This window comes from Bubalus kerabau, chromosome 4, assembly GCF_029407905.1.
Source record: "Bubalus kerabau isolate K-KA32 ecotype Philippines breed swamp buffalo chromosome 4, PCC_UOA_SB_1v2, whole genome shotgun sequence".
Lineage (NCBI taxonomy): Eukaryota > Metazoa > Chordata > Mammalia > Artiodactyla > Bovidae > Bubalus > Bubalus kerabau.
The window spans coordinates 180187835-180206210 of NC_073627.1; the positions used below are offsets into that span (position 1 = coordinate 180187835).

The window sequence follows — 18376 nt, forward strand, 5'->3', positions numbered from 1 at the left end:
GCAGTGGTTAAACCATCGATATGAACTTCCTGAAGTTACTCTCCTTTTTAAAGAAACCGAGATTGAAGAACTTGGGTAAGTTGGTTTACTGGTTAATTATTAATGTCAAGAAGAGGGACTTCTGAGCAGGAAAAGTAAAATTGGAATGGAAACACTCTTTAATGCCCAGGTATAAAAGTAGAAGATTTTTATGGGAAGATATTTTATACAGATTTACACCTAGAGAATTTATTTTGAGTAATACAAATAAAGGAGTCTAACATAAAAGTTTGGCACTGCAATGAATGCCTCAAAGTTAAAAATCAGTAAGTTGATTGTCTTTTGTCTCTTGACCAGGCAATTGCTCTGAAAGTTTTATCATGAAAGCATGCCTCTGGAGACGTTCTGATGGAGACCCACCGGGATTCAGTTTCACATGAAGGTGATTTTAGAATGGGCCTGGTGTAGAAGGGCTTGTGAGCTATCTTTCCAGAGAAGACTTGAATGGTAGCGTCATTGGCGTTGGAAATGGCAGAAGAAGACAGATCTGCAAAGGAATAAGTCCTTGGTCCGTTCAGTTCAGTTCAGTCAGTTCAGTTGCTCAGTCATGTCCGACTCTTTGCGACCCCATGGACTGCAGCATGCCAGGCCTCCCTGTCCATCTGTCCCAGTCTAGAAAAGAAACTGAATGTTAGATGGAGAAAAGATTGTGACTGGCAATGAAAATATTCTGCTGAGGATGCTGTATCATTTTCTACAAAATAAATGATGAATCAAATACTTTAGTTTTTAGCAGGGAATGGATATCCTCCATATCTATTAATTCAGACACCACAAATTCAAAATTTGCATTCATTCAGGCACAGAATATCTTTCTTTTCTAAAAAATAAACTTATGCTATACTTTTCAATGAGGTTTTAATCATTTTCATATAAGAGCCTAGAGAAAAAAAGCTTCTTATGATATGAGTCTTGTACTTAATTTAGAAAAAAAATTTTAAGATTTTTATGATGCTCGAAAGTGAAAGTGTTAGTCGCTCAGTCGTGACCGACTCTTTGTGACCCCAGGGACTGTAGTCCACCAGGCTCCTCTGTCCATGGAATTTTCCAGGCAAGAAAACTGGAGTGGGTAGCAATTCCCTTCTCCAGGGGATCTTCCTGACCCAGGGATCAAACCCGGGTCTTCCGCATTGCAGGCAGACTCTTTACTGTCTGAGCCACCGGGAAGCCTTATGATGCTTGCTAGAAAGTTTTTATTTACTACTTCCCTTCTACTAGGACTGATGTCTAGCTTAGTATGTAATAAGTACTCTATTTCAAAGTAGTAAAACAGATTTCTCTAAACAGTTTTCTATAATTCATATGTTTTATGTTCACATTGGTGACCCTTCTTTTGAATTAATAAGGTTCTATTTTACCAACACTTTGTACTGAATTCATTGGGGAAAAAGGTGCACAAAGGAAAATTTGATACACAAAGTTCACTACCAGTGTCTCTTACATAGATTATTGAAATGGCAAAAATCTGTCCCTATTGTCTGACCTTGGAGAAGGAAATGGCAACCCACTCTGGTATTCTTGCCTGAAGAATCCCATGGACAGAGACGCCATGGGGTTGCAAGAGTCGGACACAACTTAGAGACTAAACCACCACCATTATCTGACCTATTTGTTTCAGAAGGAAATCTGTAAAATAATTAAACTGGGTTGCGAAAGATGGGGCAAGTTAAAACAAACAAAATACTTTTGCCATCATTTTCGGGAAAAGATCTTCAGGAGAAAGCGAGAACATTCAAATGACCATAGATATATCTGAAGTGAAGGAAATTTATTTGCTTGTATTATGGAGTCAATATTGATCAGTGATATTAGTCACTTACCATTGGCATGTTTCTCTGGTAGAAAACATTTAAAAAACAGTGGATTTCACAGGTTCTCAATAGAACTAGAATTCAGCCGCTTACAGATTTCCAATTGCCTTCAACTAAAATGTTTTAATCTGCCTTACAAACATGGCTCAAAGATGGATCATTCTTTACATTTTAAAATGTTGACCTCTGGAGGAGTCTTTGGTTTTTATATAGATGTGTGGATGGTGCTCAGTTGTGTCCAACTTGTTGAGACCCTGTGACTATAGCCCGCCAGGCTTCCCTGTCCCTGAGGTTTTCCAGGCAAGAATACTGGAGTGGGTTGCCATTTTCCACTCCAGAGGATCTTTCTGACCCAGGGATCAAACCCACATCTCTTGCATTGGCCGGCAGATTTTTACCACTGCACCACCTGGGCTTCCCCTCTCTAAAGAGGAGAAACCAGGTCTGGCAGGAACTTTGGTGGTCTCTTGACCTTCCTGCTAATGCTACCTCAGTTTGACCCTCAGATGGACCCGACATGACCTCACTTAGCTCACAAGGCCTTTCTTAATCTGAGTCTTGCTTGATTCTCCAGCCTCTATGCATCTCTTCTTCACTGCAGCCAAGTAGCTGAATTACTTATTATTCTCTGAAGTCACCATGACATGAAAATGCTCCTAGCAGGGCAGTAAACAGTCAGTCAAGTACTATTACTATTATGCTTAACCTATTTATACCTTCACTTAGGTGTCTCTTCAGTGGCAACCCACTCCAGTACTCTTGCCTGGAGAGTCCCATGGACAGAGAAGCCTGGTAGGCTACAGTCCACGGGGTCGCAAGGAGTCGGACACGACTGAGCGGCTTCACTTTCACTTTCAGAAACGAGGGTTAAATACGGGTCACTGCTACCGGCACTGCGGGATGCGGCTCACTCGGAATCTACACGCGTGCTTGCCCGTAACACCAGCGAGGAGAGGAATCTTGGGGTGTACACCGCAGCTAGCTGTGGAACCTTATCAGTAAATGCCTCTCATTGGTTACTTGTCTTCCAAAATATTTAAACAAATTTGAAAAGACATTTAGCTACAACAAGTTTATGGAAACCAAGTCTTACAGGGAAGTCCAATGTGGAAAGTAGTTAGAGTGGAGTTGCTCCAGGCGAGTAGAAGGGATGGCCCTGCTGTCTGCTCAGGGGCACTCCCAGATGGCCTTAGGAGGCGCCATGGGAACCCGAGGGTCCCTGGGCACTTGGTTTAATAACACTCTTCCAAGTGTTCCTGTTTCACTTGGCCCATTCCTTATTTCCCTCGTCTCTTAATAAATCCCCACAACCACCTTGAAATTAGTTTTCAGTTGATCAGGCCAAAGGAGAAACCAGCATCTCTCTCCTTGAGTCCAAGATCCACTGCTTAGCTGCGTCGTGAAATTCCTCTCTCAAGTGACCTGGGCTATCAACATCACACCCTCTAAAACCCCCCCTTTTTTTCTCAATCTTGTACGTCTATCCCACATCCAAGACTCTGATATCCCAACATTGAATCAGGAATTCACCCCAGCCTGCAGGAAACCTTATTAGAGAGTAACAGGAAAATAAACACTCTAGGTTTATATCCCAGAAAACTTTCACACATTTGCCTCAAACACTAGTATAGGAATGCACTATTATTTGCAATAGCAAAATCTTGGGAGCAACCTAAAGCAACGGTCACAATGATAAATATATTACTGTGTATTCATACCATGGAATGCAGTGTTGGCTGGGATGACACAAAAAGCATAATAACTTTTATATTTATGCAAATATAAGAACATACATGGGCTTTCCAGGTGGCTCAGTGGTGAAGAATCTGCTTGCCAATGCAGGAAACGCAGGAGACGTGAGTTCGACCCCTGATTCTAGAAGATCCCCTGGAGGAGGAAATGGCAACCCACTCCAGTATTCTTGCTTGGAAAATTTCATGGACAGAGGAGCCTGGCGGGCTACAGTCCGTAAGGTCACAAAGAGTTGAATATGACTGAGCAACTGAGCATGCATGCATGCATGCAATGACATACACATATGTGTGAAATGCATGTATGCTAAGTTGCTTTAGTCGTGTCTGACTCTTTGTGACCTCATGGACTGTAGCCCTCCAGGCTCCTCTGTCCCTGGGATTCTCCAGGCAAGAATACTGGAGTGGGTTGTCATGCCCTCTTCCAGGGATCTTCCTGACCCAGGGATTGAACCTGCATCTCTTAGTCTCCTGCATTGGCAGGTTCTTTACCGCTAGTGCCACTTGGGAAGTGAAAGGTAAATACTAAATCAGAATAGTTGTTATGTCTGTGAAGGGAAGGAGACATTTGTGATAGGAAAGAAGCACATGCTTCCACTGTATCTATTACCTTTTGTTTTAAAGGAACTTCTGAAGCCAGTATGGCAATATCTTACAAATAATTCAGTAAAGTTTAGTGGTAGTTATACGGGTGTATAGGTGAGTCGCTGTATTTTTCTAAATATTTTAAATATTTCATTGAGAAAGAAGTATGGCCTGCAGTGAGGCAGGCTTGAATTCAAACCCTGGCTCTGTCTGATTAGCTATGTGATTTATCTATAAAATCAAAACAGTAAAACCCCATAGTGTGATGGGAGAATGAAATGAAATATGTATAAAGCTCTTAGCACACAGCATGAACCTGAAAATAGTCTCTATTATTTACTAGTAGTGTAAGATACAGTCATGATCTTCTACTTTAAATATATATATATATATATATATATATGTGTGTGTGTGTGTGTATAGAATCACACCAATCTGTCTTTAAATACAGTTCTACCCTCTGACAGCAGCCAGTCAGAACTGGCTATCAGGATGAAAAATCTCTTTATCATTGGGCCCAGCAGAATTTTGCCCCCACTTCCTTTCTGGTTTGTTCATTTGCTGTCAATTAAAGATCTGAGATTAGATGACTGAACTCTTGAAGTCCAAATAACTGCTACTTCCTGAGAGTCTGACATTCTGACTTAGTGAGTGAAAGAGCACAAAAAGTCCCCAACAGAACAGAAATTTTTTAGAAGATTTAGAATTTTTTCCTCTTGTTTATGGCGTTGATTGCCATTAGCAGATTACGTGTACCCTCCTTCTTTTATCTCATAAGCTGTAAAAGATCGACACTTGGAAAGATCCTCCTGTCTCTGTATCAAAGATATTGGCTGAAGCGTTTTTCTTACTGCCCAGGAATAGGTCTAGTGATTAAGAAGAAAGCTTATAAATGTTAATTCGCAATTTCAAGAAGGGCTACAAACTCCACTGCATTTTACCAGGTGCTATATGAAATTCAGACATGGAGAATACACTTTGAACCTTTAAAGAGATCATCCAAAAAATGACAACACAACAGATACCAATTATTAGCTCCATGTCACAGGCGTTGTGATAATTAACTTACATAAACTGTTTCTAATCTTCACACCCACTCTGAAAGGTACTGTGACCTCAGGGGACCCATGAGTAGACAGTGATTCCCCAGAGAAACACAGTGATTCGCCTCAAGGAACACATCCCGTAACTTGCAGAGATGGGGATTTGACGGTGTTGGGATCAATGGGAAAAAGAGAGACAGCAAGCCCTGCTGAAGTCTGTCCTTCTCTTTGACACAGTCTTCATCCACCTGGGCTTCCCAGATGGCGATAGGATCCGGAAGATCCCCTGGAGGAGGGCATGGCAACCCACTCCAGTATTCTTGCCTGGAGAACCCCATGGACAGAGGAGCCTGGTGGGCCATGGTCCATAGGGTTGAAAGAGTCGGGCGTGACAGAAGCGACTTAGCACACACACCAACTTTTTTGTCTGGGATTGAGTCTCTGTTTTAACAGACTCTTTAAGGATTTGTAGCCTACTCCACGCATTTTGATTCTCATTTAGATACCACTGTACATTCTAGGTGAAGGTTCAAAAGTACAAGTTGGGAAGAGATGTGACCTAAATGAAGCACTGCTCTGGGTCTCCCTCATAGAGCATCAGGTTGAGACTGGCTGGAGGGGCAGCCAGGCAGATGACGTATTGGGGAGATTAGTAGCAGAGTCTAGAGAAGGGAAGAACCAAGAGCAGTGAGATGAGCCATGTCAGAGGAAGTTTAAATCCAAGGCGGGATGATTTAGCGTTTAAGTTCCCAAATGGTAACTGAAGAAAGATAAAGAAGAAAGCTGTTGCTCAAACTATTTTTGTACATCTCCAGAGTGGTGGAGTGAAATAACACTCGGGTTCCTAACTCAGCAACAGAATAGGGGAGGATTTCTGAGGACAGAATGTAGAGGAAGTGGAAAGTAATAAGGCCCAAAGAGAAAATCAATCATTCTGATTGTGATAGAATGCAGTTAAGCACGTTTCTTCAGAGGAAACGAAAAGAGACAAAAGAAGGTGCCCACTCTCCATGTGTGTCTCAGTTTCACAACCTCACTGAAGCTGTTTTTTCTATATGTTAGACCTTGTGAAGAATGAAGCTCAGGCCGTTAACCTCTTGTTGGCTGCACCGTCACACACTTGTTTCAGATAATATACTTCTTGTTCAACATGAGCTCTCTTATATAATTCTAGTGCCTGTAATGCACTGGTACTCATCCACTCATCCAGTGGCTAGACGTGGTAGCCAGTCTCCAGGATGGCCCCAGTGTCCCTGCCTCCCTGGTATTCATGGCCTTGGGTGACCCCCTCCTGCTCTGAATCAGGGTCGGCTCATCTGGCCAATAGCATACAGCAAATGCAGAGGTGTGTGGCTTCAGAGGAGTCATGGAAGATGTCGCCTTTCCCACCTGGCTGTCTCTGGGACTGCCTGCTCTGGGGGAGGCCAGCCACCATGTAGTAAAGACACTCAAGAAGCCTGTGGAGAGGCCCATGTGGAAAGGAACTGAGGCCTCCTGCCTCATGCAAGTGAGTCCCTGTGGAGATAAATCCCCGGCCCTAGTCATGCCTTTCAGTGACCACAGCCCCAGCTACAACTTGATTGTGAACTCTTGAGAAAACATGAACCCAACACAAAATTATGCAGCAAAGCCATTTCTACTGAGCAATTGCCCATTGGTGGTGGTGAATACAGGCACTTTCATGAGACTTGCATCTTTAGAAAAACAGCTGTTACAGAGGACAAGTTAACTATTGCTATGTTATCAATTACCCCAAAATTTAGGGGCTTAAAATAAACAATTATCTTCACAGTTTTATTGGGCAAGAATTCAGGAATGGCTTAACTGGGTAATGTTGGCTTAGGTTCTCTCTTGAGTTTGCAGTCAAGCTGTCAGCTGAGGCTGCGGTCTCCGAAAGGCTTGACTGTGGCTGGAGGATTTCCCTGCGCGGTGGCTCACTCTCTTGACTCTGAGCAGGAGGCCCCAATTCCTTTCCACACGGGGCCTAAACTACTATATATAAAATAAATAAGCAACAAAGATATACCATTTAGTGCAAGGAATTATACCCATTCTCTGGTAATAACCTAAAATAGAGTATAATTCGCAAAAATACTGAATCACTATGCTGTACACCTGAAATTAACACAATATTATAAATCAACTATTCTTGTTGCTGTTTGGTCATACTTCAGTTAAAAAGAAAAAAATCTTTTATTTCCAAGTGCACTTTCAGTTCTTAACTACGGGCTCAGAGGCCTGCTTAAAGGCGCCCTCTGCTGGTAGTAACTTAATAGCACCCCAAGACGGCTGGAATAACGAGAGCTAAGGGTCAGAGCTAATCCGTGACATCTTTCCAAGGTAAATTCTAGCTTCTCATTTTATGTCTCTTCTGAGAGCTAGGCTTTACAGTTCCTGGAAATAAGAACACCTGCCCTGAATTCTTCATGGGAATGCTTAAAGGTGATATCCCTGAGCAATGAAAAGTCATATAAACATTTAAGGAGCTCATATGTCCATTCTCTCTAGCATCGTATCTCTCCTGCTTTACCAACTCCTTTCTTTCAGCAAACATACAAAAGTCTCCATTAATAGGAAAAAGGCAAATATCAAAAGGCTTTTTGATGGATTCGCCCCAAATAACTTTGAAAGGTTTGGTCTGCCCACCCACAACTTTGTATAATTTTTGTTTCCCTCATTTATCCATAGACCCCTTCAGAATGTTTTCTGGATATCTGCATGGAAGTTATATAAGAAATAAATAGAATGAGCAGCGGCAGAGGCCACTTGATAATGGTTGGCATGGTTTGGCATTATTTTATTTTACAGATAAAGAAACTGATGCTCAGAAAGGGTTAAAAGAATGGCAGGAAGGCAAGAAGGAAGAAGGGCAGGGCTGCCCAGAATCACACAGAAAGGAGCAGTCAAGGCCATCTGTAAAAGTTGAAGGTCCCAGGGAAGGCAAAAAATGTAGAGCTGCTTATCCATTAAGCAAGAATAGAGCTATTAAACGTTTTGAAATACAAAGCCTTTTCTTCTGTGGTGTTTCCCTTAGCTGGCCAGGCGCACCTGCTGCACAAAACCACCTCAGCTGCCCCAGTTTACCTCCTGATTGTGTGCGCTCTGTCAGCACTCAGACCTTTGCTTCCTGATAAACAAGAAGGGCCTGAAAGGAAGGGCAGCCACTGAGTACCCCGTCTTTCCCTGTCCTTCTGTGTCAGCATACTTCATGCACGTGTTCGGCTAATAACAACAGCACAAGAAAGACTGTGATGAAGCGCCTCAGACATCTGCGTTCCTTCGAATGCCACTGTCGTCTTTCTGGATTCAAACCGCGTTCTGGTTCCTGTGGGAAATGTGGCCTCCAGGGGGTCAGCACCCCCCGACTGCATCATAGACATGACTCCTCACTGTGCACTCACTTCGAGTCTCATTAAACCTCTGCTCATTGTGGGTCCACTGAAACCCTGTGTTCACAGAGCATTATGAATGCTCCGCAGGAAGGGGGTGGCCAGGGGAGACGGGCACCTGTATCACACACATCTTCGGCAACTCAAATGCATTCTCCATTGTCCTGTCAGATTTTACTTATAAAACACAAGTTCAGGAACACCCCTGGTGGTCCAGTGGTTAAGAATCTGCCATCCAGTGCAGGGGACATAGACTTGATCCCTGATTGGGGAACTTAGATTCCTGTATATGGCAACTAAGCCCCTGCATGACAACCAGAGAAGCCTGTGTGCGGCAAGGAAAAAGAAACCAAAACAAAACAACAACAAAAAACAAGTTAAAAAGATAAAATTATTAATAATTTCAAGACAGGAACAACAGAGCCCCAAACTTAGCGTGGGGCCCTGCAGAGTGCCAGGCCCTGCTCCGCTGCATAGGCTTCAGGCCCACAGAGCCGGTTCTGGAGCAGCTAAGCCAGGAAAGAACTCACATCTGACCCCAAGGGCAAGTCTCAGCACATCACACGGAGGCCTCCTCGAACAACACAGGGCAGGCACCGGCAGAGTGACAGAGATCGCCAAGATGGTGAGAAAGGTTTAAAAGGCTATACAATAGGCAACGCTGAAATGCTGGTCTTGACTCCAGGAAGGTTAGAGAAGTTCCAAAGATACAGAAGGACTGAGGACTAGGATAATGGGAACGGGTAAAATTAGGATGAGGGTTGGGAGAGTAGGGGTGAAGGGATTAAAACCCAGAGGAGAAGGATGAGGTACTGAGTATTTGGAAGGAGATGGTGGTTAGAAAGACAGAGCAGTCTCATTACCTACAGTGGATGTAGATTGTCAGGGTTATGACCTGAAGGTAGGTCAGCTCCCAAGGGTGGGACAGACAATGTCCTAAACTCTTGATGCTTAGGGAGCACCCCTTTTAGCAGCCAGTATCTATAGGGTCCTTTCCAAAAGGGACAAGAGCAGAGAGGCAGCCAGTATCAGGAGTCCAGTGAAATGATGTTACAAGAGCCAGGGCAGTCCTGGGATGCATTCCTCAGGAGGCCAGGCATACAGGTAGGATCAGCGACAAGGCCAAGGCCAGAGAACAGTCAAGTGTAAGCGGAGTCCCTGATAAGGAAACAGACGGAGAGGTAGAGACGCTGTCTGTAGGTCAGGGTTTTTGTTGTGGATGATGAGAAAGTCTGGGGTATAAATGGTGGTGATGGTTCCATAACATTGTGAATATATTGTGAATGTGAATGCCATCGAGTTGTGTACTTGTGCATAATTAAAATGGTAAACATTATGTTATGTATATTTTGCCATAGTTTAAAAAAAAAAAAAACAAAAAAAACCACCTCTAGGTAAAAAAAAAGAAATAGAGTAGAGTATTAAGTTTACCAGACCAGGGAGGAGCCAGCTATCCAAAGATTAGAATTAAGTTACATATACCATAGGGTATATATATGGGGTGAGGGCTGTTAAAAACTCTTTTCTCCTCTTTCAGAGGAGGAGGCAAAGCAGGTTGAGATGGACACCTCGGCAGCCTCTGCCCTTCCCTGGGCAGGTTTCCTCATCTCAGCAGCTACTGCACCAGGTCCTGGAGACAGATTCTGGGGCTGAGACCACGGGGATTGGGCAAGGTTGAGGGTGAACTCTGCCCTGTGAGGAGGGCCCCTCCCATGGAGTCCAGGCCTAGGCCATGGCTAAGGGGCACCTCAAGAAGCTGTAAGGTCCTGATTTAGGTAGGCAATTACCTCTCAAAATTCCCTCAGCGCCGTAGGAACCCAAACCCGCAGGGCCACGTGGAATCTAGCGTTGTGTGCTTGGCAAGAAGGTCTGCATTGGAACCCATGCCTCCTGCCTCCTTTTAAGAGTCAGCTTCTCCATCCTTGTAACTGGCAGAGTGCATCCAGCCATCCCTAGCTTGGAGAAGAGAGCTGCGTGGAGACGGAGGGGATGGTGGGGGATGAGGTGCTTGGATGGTGTAGAGGGGAGGCTGGGTTTGCTTTAGGGATGGGAAGAGATAAACAGTGGCTCAATCGGACGGAAGTGGTTGGCAGCTGGGATGAGCTCTAAAGGAAGAAGGAAAGGGAAAAGAGGTGCAAGGTGGAGGTTTAGGCGCTTCTACAGTCCTTCATTCCACAAATGCTTACTGAATGCCTAAAATGTGCCAGACACTGAGCCAGGCGTGAAGTAGCCATGGGGAACCAGAGAAGGAGCTTGGGTCGAGCACTGAAGATTGATCATCAAATAAGCAGTTATACCAACCTGCGATGAGTATTATGACGGGGAAACAAGGTGAAGAAAAATGAATTTATGTTAATTAGAATTAGGTGCTGCTATATACAACAGACAACTAAAATAACTATTGCTTAAATGAAATACGCATTTATTTATTTCCCACATAACAGAGAGCCAAGGCTGGAATGGCAGATCCACATGCCATCGAAAGCAGGCGCTGTTATAATTTTGTTCCACCATGCTAGCTTCCATCCTCAATGCTACCTCGTGATCCAAGATGGCTGCTGGAGCTCCAACAATTGTTTCTGAGTTGAGGGTTATAAACAAAAAAGAAGCCAAAAAAAAAAGAGAGAGACTCATACAATTTACATTTCCTTGGAGACCTGGGACTTGGCTGTACTCAAATCCAAGGGAAACAGGGCAGCAATGTAAATCTAAGATTGTGAAAAATCTAAAATGTGAATCTAAAATTCAGGTTTTGATAATAAGGAGCAAAGAAAGAATTAATTCTGGTTAGCTAGCAGTCTCTGACACAGAGTTTTCATCTTTTGCCTTTGCTATTCAGGAATACTGAGGATGGGATGCTCAGATCTATGAAAGATTATTATTTTGGGAAATACAGAGAATTCCCTTCTAGCAGAAGGCAGAGTTCATAAAGAAATATACTTAAATATTTCAGTTTAAGACCTTGATTTTAAGAGGAAAAAAGTGAAGTTTTCTGCCTATATGCACTAAACAAATTAGTCTTTAGATGAAGTACTGGAGTGGGGTGCCATTGCTTTCTCCAGATGAAGTATTTAGAAGAATGTAATTTATGAAACATATTTATTTTGTCATCCTCTACACTTGTATTTAAAAATTCATTTTTGTTCAACTTGTTTTCACATCCATAAACTTATTTGGGTTTTTATGACTCTCAGCATGGTGGCTACTATAAAAGTTAAATTCAGAGAGGTCAAGTGACTTGCTCAGGACCACACAGCCCAATATGAGAGATTGCTAAGCTAGAATCCAAATCATGCACTTACTCGACAGATATGTAGTGCGTGCCCGGTGCTGAGGAAGTGAACACAGTCACCACTCCCAGGCAGCGTCAGAACGTGGGCTCAGGAATCAGGCTGCGCGGGGTCCTGACTCTATTAGCTGTTTGACCTCAGGCAAATTACCTCATCACTTTGTGCCTCGGATTCCTTATCTATGAAGGGGGAGCAGATAAGCCACCTGCTTCATAGGGCTGTGGCAAGAATTAGATAGATTAGTTCTGATAGAAAGTTCAGGACAGAATCTGACCTTAAGTAAGTCCCCTGTTAGAAATTAGTGAGAGAGACAGACATTAAGTACACAAGCATCATTTTAAATGTGTTATGATAAACTTGAGATAAATAATTCACAGGAAAGTAAAAGCTCTATCAGAGCTTGGGCTTGGGGCCCATGGAAGTTTTGCTTAGAAAATGGCTGTAAGTGGTGCTCTGAGAAAACAAACTGGTGTTAACTAAGTGAGCATTATAGACTAGAATTTGGGATTTTAATTCCTGTATTACATATTCATTTTTAACACACTGAGATTGTTTAATTAATTTTTATTGGAATATAGTTGCTTTTAAACATGTTAGTTTCTGCTGTACAGCAAAGGCACTCAGTGATACACATATATCCCCTCTTTTTTGGACTTCCTTCCCATCGAGGCCACCACCCGGCGCTGAGCCGAGCGCCCTGTGCTGTGCAGCGGCTCTCATCAGTTATCTGTTTTGCTCATAGCAGTGCACACATGTCAGCCTGTCTCCCAGTCCATCACACGCCCCTGCCCTGCACTGCAGTTCGTAGCACAATTAATTTAAGGCCAATTTGTTGGTCCGGAGCATTTGGAACCTTTTTTCTTTTTTTTTTTAGTAAAAAGAGTATGGTCCTGGAAATCAAAAGACCAAGGTTCTAGTTTTAGCTATGCCATCAACTCACTGATGATTTTATCTGCCAACCTTCCTATTTTTACAGAGGGGCCGCCTTCCACTCCTGGCTCCAACACTAGCGTTTCTGTAGTTTCTGTATTGAGGTGAAATTCACTAACAGAAAATTAACCATTTCAAAGTGAACAATTCAGTGACATTTAGTACACTGACAATGTTCTGCAACCTCCACGTTTATCTACTTCCAAAATATTTTCATTGCTTTGAAATAAAACCTCTTACCCAGTAAGCAGATATTTCACATACTCCTAGTCCATCCCCACCACTGACAACCACCAGCCTCTTAGAGTTTCTGTCGATTTACTGAAGGAAGACTTTTCTCGCCTCCCATCATTCTCAACAGAAATATGAATTGACCCTCTCCAGAACCTCCACTTAAGCTTTCGCGGCGGTACGTGAGTCACATACAGTCTGAGTCTTTCGTGCCTCCCCTCGCCCTCTCCACCCCCGGTGCGCGGGGCAGCCTGCACTTGGTGAAGTGAACCACGTGCGGGGCTTTCACCATCAGGCTTCCCAGCCGTTGCTTCTCCTGCCACACTTACCTACTCACTCAAGCTCCCGGAGTTTTCGTGCTGGAGATTGGCCCTTTTCATGGACTCTCGTAACGCTGTTGTTCATGGCCGGGAAATCATCTTTGTACATTTTTGTACACGGCAGTGCATCAGCCGTGCGCAGACCTGCGAGGGGCGGCAGGGCACAGAGGTGTGCTGCGGCCCTCCCGGAGGGCTTTCCCTTCTCTAAAATTCTTATGTGTTCTTTATTTGGAGGAGAAGAAAAACACGAACTGAGTTTCCTTTTTTCTCTCTCCTCCTGAAAGTTCTACTTAGTGACTTTTTTCCCCCCTCATCAATTAATATATTGAGAGTCTGCCAAGGGCCAGCCCGCATACTGTCCAAAGCAGATAACAGTGGTGAACGAGACAAGCAAAATCTTCCCTCTAGTCTGAAAGACCTAAACAAACATACAAGATTTCAGAAGAGTATTATGATTACCTGTAAAGTTAAAAAAACTTTTTGTTACAGAAAAGTTCAAGCCTATATAAAAAGTAGAGAGAATGGTCTACTACCCGGCTTCTGTGATGATCAACTCAAGATTTCAGATAGAGTATTTCAGAAGATTTCAGAAGAGTATTATGATTACCTGTAAAGTTAAAAAAACTTTTTGTTACAGAAAAGTTCAAGCCTATATAAAAAGTAGAGAGAATGGTCTACTACCCGGCTTCTGTGATGATCAACTCATGGTCAGTTTTTTCCCCTCTATTCCCACCTCATCTAGCACTCCCTGAATTATTCTGAAGCAAATCGCAGCAGCATATTATTTTATTTATAAACATTTCCATTTATTTATGTCTCTAAAACAATAACTTCCTTTTTAAAAACCCCACCCTCAAAAACAATGGTTATTTTTTTAATCTCATCAAATATATAGTCAGAGTTTATAGTTATACCAATAGTTCATGAACTTATAGAAACAAACAACAAAGAAAGCAGAAAAGAACATGGAGTCACTTCCATTAGCTCTAGAGTAATTTACATTGAGGCACTGTGGTAGAAACATATACCCACAACATATGGGTTTTCCTCGTGTCTCTGATGGTCAAGAATCTGTCTGCAATGCAGGGGACCTCGGTTCAATCCCAGGGTTGGGAAGATCTGCTGGAGGACAGCACGGCAACCCACTGCAGTATTCTTGCCTGGAAAACCCCCATGGACAGAGGAGCCTGCTGGGCTACAGTCCATGGTGTCACAAAGAGCTGGACGTGACTGAGCGACTAAGCACAGCACAGCACACCCACCACATGTAGCTATAGGACTGAATGTTGCTGCGCTCATAATGACTGATAAGTAAGGGAAGGGTAGCAGTGTCTCCCACTGATTCATATGCACTTTCCCCCTAGCACTTTAAAGTTTTTGCTACCACATACGCGCAGCTGAAGACAAAGCACATGAACCGGCTGGATGCAGCAAACAGATGAGAAGGACAGCACTATGGCATTTCCCTCTTGGTTCAGTCTGGCCCGGCTTGTCCAGACGTCTGTGTACTTCATAGTCTTCATAACTCAGCCACCTCAGCCCTACCTCACATCACTTCCTGTCAAGCTACCTTTGCTATTTTTCTTTGTGATACACTACTGTGCTTACTTTTTTGTTTTTAATGATGAACTTAATATCCTCTTAACTTTATCAGATTGTTGCTCTTGTGTTGCTGCTGTTAGTGTTCTGGTTACCCAGTTGCATAGATATTTTTTAACAGTTGTCCCAATCCTGTTTTTCAATGTAGCAAAAAAGTCATTAATTATTATGGAACTCATTTATTGGGTGAAAATACTGACTTGTGAAAAATCAAATAAATTTTCTTTAAAAATAATTTTACAAATGGTATGGGTGTGTACTGTTACCCATAACTTGGGGGAGAACTCAGTAATGAGACTTGTTTTTAATCCCCTACCTCAACTCCCCAGCAAATCAGAAAGATTTTAGGAAAGCTGGAACTTGAAATCATTGCTCACAACATGATGGCTGGCCTGTAAAAGCTTTAAATGAACAAAGTATGTCCAAATACATAGATATTTCTTTTTATTCTAGGTTTGGATGAGAGTCTAAAATATATTATTGCCAAAGTCCTGGTTGAACTGTTGATAAAATGACAAACGTGATGAACGAACTGCCCCCTAATTCAGTATATCCCTCTAGCTGCTTACCTTTATTTGAAACACCAACAGCTTGAATTTCCCAGGTGTTAGAAAATCAGGTAGTATCAACTCTAGCTGATGCCTGATGGAAAATAAAATATTTCAAAGCCATCAAACATAGGTGATTCTTGATTAACTTGGAATCAATTTAACATGCTCTCCTATGAATTAGAATATTTGTGCTTTTCCCATATGGGGTCTTTAGGCAAACCACAGACAAAGCTAAATCAGTGGCCACAGGTGGGAATGAAGTTAAGACAAGAAGAGGCTGACAAGGTCCTCTTACATATTCAGACCAATCACCTGAATATCTATTAGGTTGAACCACTTGAAAGTGCTGTTTGTGCAGGTCAAAATTGTTTAGATCAGGCAGATACATATGGTTTGCCATAGACTGAATGCCCACCCCCAAATTCATACGTTGAAATTTAATTCCCAAAGTGCTGTTACTTGGAGGTGTGGTCTTTGGGAGGTGATTAGGTCATGAGGGTAAAACTCTCATGAATGAGATTAGTGCCCTTAGAAAAAAGACCCCTGGGAATTCCCTTGTCCCTCTGCCATGAGGGGCTGGAATGAAAGACAGCCGTGCATGAACCAGAAAGCAGTCTCTCGTCGGACGCTGGATTTGCTGGTAACTTGACCTTGGACTTCCCAGGCTCCATGACTGATAGAAGTGGATCTCTGTTGTCTGTAAGCCACAGTCTGTGGTATGCTCGTATAGCAGCCCGAGTGAACTGGTTCAGCCTAGACTATAGGCCCTCTTTTTGTTTTCATTGCCATACATTGACAGGACTGTGGTAAATTAGCAAATAAAAATTAAATTACATTCAGTGAACCCTACTAAGAAAAGTAGAGTACACAAAAGAGCTGAAACAAAAGGAATTTTCATAACACCAGAGTCCATTGGTTAGTTATCTTTTCCAAGGACATTTCCTAAGTGTCTATCATGTGCATAGTACAGTCCTAAGACCGAGTATGGGAATACATAATAGAGGGTCTGCCTTGAAGGAATTCACTCAATAAAAGGAGAGAAATAGGTAAACAAACACGTTATCACAGAGGGTAATAAGGGCTTCAATATTAGCGTGTACAGACTGTAATGAGAATGCAGAGAAGTATTTAATTCTTTGGGGCCACTTTTTGGAGAGGTCAGTGTCTGAGCTGGGTTGTTAAATGTGAAATGCAGATCGCCAGGGGCGAGGTGGGTGTTGATTAAGAAAGGACTTCAAGGAAAGAGTATGAAGACTGCAAAGAGCAGGTACTGATGATACAGAAAGTGCACAGTGGAGGGATGGTGGTGAGGGTTGCTGGCAGATAAGCTGGAGCTGTAAGCAAGAGCACTGCTGAGGGTGTCTTAATCTGCATAGACTCTGCATGGTAGGTCAAGGAGATCTACCATGGTTTTAGGGAAATGGCATAAAGGAGGCTGTTGTGCATCAGACAGGTCACAATAACTGAACAGAAACTGACTGCTTCCCAAGGCCTACAGATCATCAGCGTTTCACAGTGTGTGTTCATTATGTGAGGAAAATAACACCTCCTTTTATTTGTTAGATAAGTAGCTTCGGAGTATTTACAGTACTTTAATACATACCAAAATGGATGATATATTGTTAGAGTGTTTATTACAAAGCAGTTGTCTAGAAAGACTCAAATAATTATGTAGAAATGCAAAGCCCAGACCACCCTAAACTACTTGCTTAGTAAAAGTTTAAGGTGAGTAAAGTTGTTATTATTGTTTAGTTGCTAAGTCATGTCCACTGTTTTGTGGCCCCATGAACTGTAGCCAGCCAGGCTCCTCTGTCCGTGGGATTTTCCAAGTAAGAATCCTGGAGTGGGGACCTTCTGGACCCAGGGATCAAACTTGGGTCTCCTGCACTGGGAGGTGGATTGTTTACCACTGAGCCACCAGGGAAGCCAAGTGAATTAGTACTCTTCTGCAAAGATCATTAATTCTTCTAAGTGCTGAGGGGAAAACCAACTCAGTGATCAACCAAGTTAACTGTGACCAAATGTCAGTGCTCTCCTTAATTACCAGGGAGTCCTTGGAAGACTGACAGACCATTTATCTGTCAGGCTCAGATAATTTAAAATTTCTTAAGGCAATTAAAAGTAAAGTTTTAGAATACCTTTGAGGAACATGATATACATTCTATAACCAATTTTCCAAGCAAATTCTGCTTGCAATTCTTATGTATGTGTTCGATACATCTAAATTAGAAATATAAAAAGATAGGGTAACATAATATACAATAGAGTGATTTGTTAAAGTACGTCATTCAACTTTTAATTAAAAATTTTAAGGAATTTTACCAAACATTTAATTTTTGTTATATCTAAATAGAAAAATAAAATTCTTGATTTAAAGTGTCTAAAATATATTAAGTATAAAAATCAAGGAGCAGAATGGTAATAACCCATGCTGCTGCTGCTGCTAAGTCGCTTCAGTCGTGTCTGACTCTGTGCGACCCCATAGGCGGCAGCCCACCAGGCTCCCCCGTCCCTGGGATTCTCCAGGCAAGAACACTGGAGTGGGTTGCCATTTCCTTCTTCAGTGCATGAAAGTGAAAAGTGAAAGGGAAGTCACTCAGTCGTGTCCGACCCTCAGTGACCCCATGGACTGCAGCCGGAATTCAGGCTCTTCCGTCCATGGGATTTTCCAGGCAAGAGAACTGGAGTGGGGTGCCATTGCCTTCTCCTGAGAGGGCTAATGAAGAATAAAAAGTAGTGAAGTCAGTGAGTTGGAAGTTTCAGCAGTGCTGTTGCTGTAGAACAGTAGCTACAAAGTATCAAGGACTCAATGGACTTGAGTTTGAGCAAGCTCCGGG

General features: G+C 42.7%; 1 long non-coding RNA gene across 2 annotated transcripts; it reads right to left on the minus strand.

Annotated features, from left to right (window-relative positions):
* Nucleotides 1-77: 77 nt before the first annotated feature.
* Nucleotides 78-16014, minus strand: LOC129651800 (uncharacterized). Of its 2 annotated transcripts, none has more exons than XR_008714321.1 (3): nucleotides 15558-16014; nucleotides 13399-13533; nucleotides 78-651 (listed from the first exon to the last, which is right to left on the minus strand). It is a non-coding gene; the product is annotated as an uncharacterized LOC129651800 (long non-coding RNA). The 2 variants fall into 2 exon arrangements; XR_008714320.1 differs by lacking the exon at nucleotides 78-651 and adding an exon at nucleotides 10414-11197.
* Nucleotides 16015-18376: the final 2362 nt, after the last annotated feature.